The following is a 7,212-nucleotide window of genomic DNA, read 5'->3' as shown; positions in this document are numbered from 1 at the left end:
CCTCCTGGAATTTCTCCAGCTGGCAGCCAAGAAAGTCTGAATCCAATGTTTCAGTAGCAATCTTAAACACAGATGAGATGATCACACTGTCTCCAGTATGGGTCTAAACGGATGTTACAAATACATTCTGTGAGATATTAATAGGTGATAATAAGTCAAGTACGGAAAGATTGGCCAAATCAATGCATTTGCAAAACAGTTATATCTGAAAATTTCTCTCCTGCAAGATTTTTAAGAGGCTTGAGTATGTGAATATACATTATCACTGTCTGAGGTACAGTTCATGGTGTTTCTGATTATTTTTACCTAAAAGCGCTTTTTTGTCATGTTGTTATTATGGCTGTTGTCATTGTTTTAATGTCACTTCCAAGACAGTATTTCTATAAAACATACTTTGGAAAAAGTTGGCCTTTACTTTCCTCCAAAAAATTACAAGTATATTATTAGTTTCTCAATTTTCAAGATAGTTATTATACAATTTTAATTATAGAATAATTATACAACTTTACTGAAAATAATTTATGTAGCTGATAAAAGCGATTAAATCATCAAAAATTATTTTATGATTTTAATAGTCAAACCACACAATAGGGGATAGAATACAGACTTGGTCTCTCCCATCCTAAAATCCAGCCCAACTCCCCAGAAGTTAACACACACACACACACACACACACACACACTCATTTTCTAGTTAAATGTTTTAAACAATTTATGTAATTAGTCACATATTCTAATCCCTGTTTGGGTCGTTTTCAAAATAGTCTTAATTTTACCTTTGGATGTCTCTGCATTACATGCATATTGCTCACACTTAATAATTGTGTGGTATTCCATTATATGGATATATTATAATTTATTTAATTACTCCCCCCTATTGAAAGGCTTTTAGATTCTTCCGGTTTTTCACAACTATAAACAAAACAGAAGTGAATAACCTTATAGATTATTTAGATACACTAAACAGTGTAAGTTTTTTGTAGGCTAGATTTCTAGAAGGGGAATTCCTGTGCTAAATATCAAGCATATTTTTTAATTTTTAAGTTTGATTTAAGTTTTTTAAGAAATCATGCTGAATTTTGCCAAATGGCTTTATTTTTGGTCATCCGATTTATTAATATGATGAATTATTTAATAGAGTTTTAAATAGTGTATCATCTTTATATTCCAGAAATACACTCTATTTTTTAAAAATATTGATCTTTAGATGGACTTCAGGATTTTATATATGTGATTTATTTAAGACTTTATGTTAACATTCGTAAACAATGTATCTATACTTGTTTCGACTGTCAAAAGTTTTGGCAGTCTACACTTGGAAAAAAGTTTTAAAGTATTGGAATTTTCCATTCTTTCAAAGTTTAATTGACTTCACCTGTGACTCCATCTAGGAATGGTGTTTTTAAAAAGTGACTATTTGGAAATTCTCTTAATTATTTACCATAATTGCATTTAGATTTTATATCTCATCTATGACAAAATTTCGTATTTTTTTGGAATAAACTACAGGAGGGATGCCTGGGTGCCTCAGTCTGTGAAGTATCAGACTCTTGATTTTGGCTCAGGTTATGATCTCAGAGTTGTTAGATCAGCTCCATGTTGGGGTCATGCTGGGCGTGGAGCCTGCTTAATATTCTCTCTCTGCCACTCCCTCTGCCCCCTCCTCTCCCAAAAAAGGTAAAAAAAAAAATTGGATAAACTACATGATATCTGTGTTTTAGTAACTGTAAAGAGTTGTGCAAAATACTTTTATATTTCTTTCACATTTCTAGATAACCTTGGTTATTTGCCCATTTTTAGCCCTCAACTTTTAATGGATGTGAGATGAAGCTAACCACTGGGGTTCATGCTCACTGGGGTGGGACAACTTTGAGGCATGGTCTGTGACTAGCAGAACAGAGCCCTCCAAAGCAGTACTCTATTCCATTTTACACCACATCCCATCTGGTGATTTTTTTGGATCACTTTCCAAGGAAGTTATTTGCACTGAAATATTTGTCTCAGTGTGTAAACCCTGGCGAAAAGCAACCTAGACACTCACCCAGAGAGACTCTTTTCCAGCAGCTCCACAGAAAAATTCATTAAAGCCTTATTACCATTGATTCTGAGTCTTACTCTTTTCTCCTAGGGTCAGAAGAGAGAGAAATTAGGCATTGTGGGATGATAGTCAATGATGAAAAGAAAGGTCTTTTTAGGAATACTATTTTCAAATTCAATGAAGAAGGAACTAGTTCACAAAGAGTGTTGCCCATCATTTCATGATTCATTATGATTACTGAATAACAAGGATTTTTTATATTGGTATAAAATATTGTATTATGCTACAAAAAGAACTGGTAGAGAAAACTAAGCTGTCATAATTCTAACTTGCCCTTCTTAATTAACTTAATAAAAAAATCTTCATTTGCCTATACTTTATCTTCAGAATCTAGTGTAATGTTCTAAAATTTGAAGAGCTTTATGATTACTAATCACAATTTGGGATTCACAACTCTCTATACAGTATGTGCTTGTTTCAAATAATGAAAACTGATGCCAAACAAAATCAAATAGAATCTTAGCATTTAAAAAAGTAGTCCCAGTACCAAAAAGGACACACATTTGAAGAAATACTTATTAATCTGTTATTACTATAACATAACTAATCTACCCTTACAAGATGGATTTCTCTTGTGATTTACCATAACCTTAGTTATATCGGAAGACTGCTATTTTCAACAGTGGCTTTGAGTCATTGGGTGTTTATGACAGCCCATCCCTTCCAGCTATGGTATTGGCTAAAGAAGATTCAGAGCCGTACTTACGTGTTCAGATGAGCAAACCTTATTCTTACTGATCATGACAACTTTCTGCTACTAAGATGTGTCCTCAAACACATTTATATTATCTTATAGGGAGCTGATTGTCTCACGCAGGCTAAACATTCCTAGTCTATTTCAAATGGATGTTTATAAGAAACAAATCTTTTGTTGCATTTTCCCTGAGAAGTAATTTACTTTTTCCATGATCATTTAACAACTCTTTTTGATGTCATGTTATTCTTGTTAAATCTCCTTCACCCAAACTCACACCTCTCAAGGCTCCTTGTAGATAGACTCAGTTTAAAAATTCATATAAAGAATGCCCCTACACCTGGGTGGCTCACTGGGTTAAAGTCTCTGCCTTCAGCTCAGGTCATGATCCCAGGGTCTTGGGATCGAGCCCCACATCAGGCTCTCTGCTCAGCAGGAAGCCTGCTTCCTCCTCTCTCTGCCTGCCTCTGCCCACTTGTGATCTCTGTCAAATAAATAAATAAAATATTTTTAAAATGCCTTGTAAGCATATGTTTTTATTAATCTGGACTCAATTCATGTTTATTCTCTACAAATTTATAATTTCACTTTCATAAGATAACCAAAGACAATTTTATAGGAAAAATAATGTAATTCTTTTTACTTATATTCTTTAATAAAACCTACATATGTTAAGAGGAAATACAGTTTGAATGGGCTTTTAAAACTGCTATTTTTATTAACATAGATCTGCCTTTGTAAATTTGACTCATTATTTGCGAAAGTGTAATTCAGAAAAAAACTTTTAGTAAAGTATGGATATAAACTATTGTTAATAGGCTTATTTTTCTTCCATTGGTCTTTAAAAATATGGCCTAAATTAATGGAAGCCTGCTGAAAGAAAATTTAAAGAAATTTGGAGAGAAAAATAAAACAAGATGAAATCAGAGAGGGAAACAAACCATAAGAGACTCTCAATCGTAGGAAGCAAACTGAGGTTTGCTGGAAGGGAGTGGGGTAGGGGATGGGGTAACTGGGTGATGGATATTAAGGACGGCATGGATGTAAATGGCACGAGTATTATATAAGACTGATGAATCACAGAACCCTACCTCTGAAATTAATAATGTATTACATGTTAATTAATGGAATTTAAATAACAATAATATAAAAAGAAGGGGTAGTGGAAAAAAAACAAAGAAGCTTGGAATTACATTCTCGAATTCTTATCTTTTTAAGAAGATTTTTATTATTTATTTATTTGAGAGAGAGTGAGAGACGGGGAGAAGCACACTCCCCACTCCCTTGAGCAGGGAGCCCACCTGCAGGATTCAATCCCAAGACACTTGGATCATGACCCCAGAAGGCAGACACTTAACTGACTAAGCCACACAGGCGTCCCTCGATTTCATCTTTTTAACTGAATTGTGTTCTTTTATGAAAATTAACTACAGTGTTTAATGTATTTTTTCCTTTAGATAATGTTCTAAGAAAAGTAACTTTCTAGAGAAAACTTCAGATGTGATGGCAAATATAATGAGCTATTATCTAAAGACAGAGATTTGGTTGTTAATATACAAAATGGTGAAGTAAGCAAAATTTGCCATGAATAGTCATGTACCACTTATTCTTTTGAAGGGAGGAGGGAAGAGACCCTGACCATTCTCCCAAGTCTTGATAAGTACCAACTCCATCCCCAAGCTGGACAGAGAAGATACACTAAACCAAGTAGGACCGGAGATGCCAACCACTCAGTCCACAAGTGAGTCAACTAAGACACAGAAAGAGCAGGCAATTACTTAATTTCCCCAAATGGGACCCAAATTAGAAAAATTGTACCTGTCTGCTGATTGTTAGTTCATGGGTCATATTGCACTTCTGATCATAAAACCACTCATATCCAGGAAGTCACAGAAATTATTATTGACTTCTAAGGGTCAAGGAAGTAAATTGTAGTATTTTTCATTAATATAGTGTGAAAACACATTCAGTCCATATTCCAGGGTGACTCTTAAAATTTAGCTCCTACTCAGTCTCTGCTAGCAAGCTTCCACATTGTCTCCCTCAACACAGTCCAAGATAGGTGCCCTTCCAACGGCTTTCTTTGGTTCCCTTTTTCTATCATGATACTTTCCCTCCTTTGATAGCCTTATTTCTTGTCTGTCTCCTCCAGTGAATTATGCTTTTTGAGTACAGAAATCACACTCATGCATCTTTATGACCTAAAATCATATTATGGCCTCCAATATAATAGGTTCCCATTCAGCACATATTTTTCTAAATGGATGAGTGAATGGCCATTCACTCTTCCAAGACCCTATAGTTCCAAGACCCTATTGCAAGTCCCCAGATGACCTGCTCACAGCTTACTCTCAGCCAATGAAGATTTTAGCTGATACAAGTTACCATGGTTTTTCCTTTTAAGGATAGTTGAATTTTCAAGGGGACACACTAGAGTCTAAAGAAATTCTGATAATGGACTTTTGAGAATGATAATAGACAATTGGGGAGGTATTATTTTAAACAGAGACACTCTCCATATCATATTATGTGGATGGCCTGTGCCATCACCTCGTAAAGCCAGCCTAGCATTAATGTCATGTAGAAATGTACAGATATGTTTATTTGCAGAAAGAACCAACGAGTCAGATGGATTTTAGGATACACGGAACCATACTGCTGCAATTGAACATGACTAGATGAAACTTCCTCTTGGTTTGCTTGGAAATGCCTCTGGTACGAAATGCAGTGAAAGAGAGGAAGGAAAATGCCCTGTCTTGTCATCAGGGGTACAGCGGTTAGTTGCAACTTTAGTAAGCATGTGTCTAATAGTTGCTGAGACATCCACGTTTTGCTATTTTGCTTCTCACCTATTAATGATTCCAAATGTATGACATTTGAAAAAGACATAAATCATTAGTTCCAAGTTAGAACAGCAATTCTAAACCAAGCAATGTGTTTGGCATTTGCAGAAATGCTTTATTGGAATGATCAAGGGGTTGAAAGGCTGGAGTTAGGTATAATGATCATTTCCCTTAAATGGGAGAAGGTCATGATGAAAGTTGCTTTTTATCAGTAATTAGAGTTCTATAGCAGCAACATGTCCTAATTATGATATTTAGACCATTAGCAGATGAACAATGTTATTTAGATTCTGCTACGGAAAATCACCCCAGGCCATGTGGCATCTTATGGAATGATTGAGTATAATGCTATTTGTGGTTTCCATCTCACGCACTTACCCTACCCGCCTCACATATACACTCCATCTGGACTCATTTATTAAGGGCACTTTAGTGTTCAACACAGAACTTGAAAAGTGGCACCTCAATGGGCTCGGAGATGAAAACAAACATCCCTGTATCTTATTAAATTTTGCACAACATGGAAAACATTATGAAGGGTGAGATAGAGTGAAACTTTAGTATGTAATGAGCAACAAACATTTCTGAATGACCACAGTCCCCTTTGACTCATACTTTCAGAAACACAGGCAAGGAAATCAGGAGGCTCCAGAGTCAGAAATTAGAAAATATCTAGAAGTGACTTCAAAATGATTTGTCCGAGCATTTTTCAAGGTGAACTGATCAAACCCATTCACATTCATCATTCATCATTCAGTGTTAGGCACTATATAGGCATGAAGGATAGGAGGAATCCTGCCTTATAGATGCTTTTGTTTAGATGAGTCTGAAATGTTAAAAAAAAATCTGTCTAGCGGACTATGAACATGGATTGTTGGTACAGGTACATGGACGCCTTTGTACGTTTTCAGAGTGAGAAAGAAGTAACATTGGTTTGATGTTCCCACAGCCACAGATGGGTGTGAAGCACATGGAATTTCCCTTGGTCTAACCTGTGTTGTTGGTCCCATGTGGCTTGCCATGGGCTGGCAATCTAGTGTCACTTGACCCAAGCAGAGCTCAATCACTCTGTTGCAGGACAACAGTACTTGGGAGTTTAAGAGCTCTTTTGTTTCAGGAAATTTTGCCAATTATTCAATCTAAGGTTTCATTTGCTTAATGACTTCCTCATTTTACCATCTAATGTGCTTCCCCATTCCTTCATCTTTTTGCCTTTTTATTTTGTTTAGTTATTCTTTGGTCTAGCGATGGCTAATTTAATCTTTCCTCCTAAATCAATGCCTTTAACCCCTGGAGGCACAAGGCCAAAGGCCAAATGACTTTAACTGCCAATGTATAAAAACTCTCAAAGTTTGATGGGGTGGGTGTCATTACTGGGGACACAGAAGTGGGGGGATGTCTACACCGTCAGTCATAGTAAAGTGTCAACTCTGAGCTGCAATCATTCAATATGAAGGCCTTTTATTGGGGGTAGTAGAGCTTTTAAGGGTCTTTCCTCTTATGTTTATTTAGGCATTTTATCCCATTAATTGGGTGGGAGAGATTGAGAAGTTTATAGGAACAAGCTCAATAAGCACA

Source organism: Lutra lutra, chromosome 5, assembly GCF_902655055.1.
Source record: "Lutra lutra chromosome 5, mLutLut1.2, whole genome shotgun sequence".
NCBI lineage: Eukaryota > Metazoa > Chordata > Mammalia > Carnivora > Mustelidae > Lutra > Lutra lutra.
Note: the sequence above shows the minus strand (reverse complement) of the source record.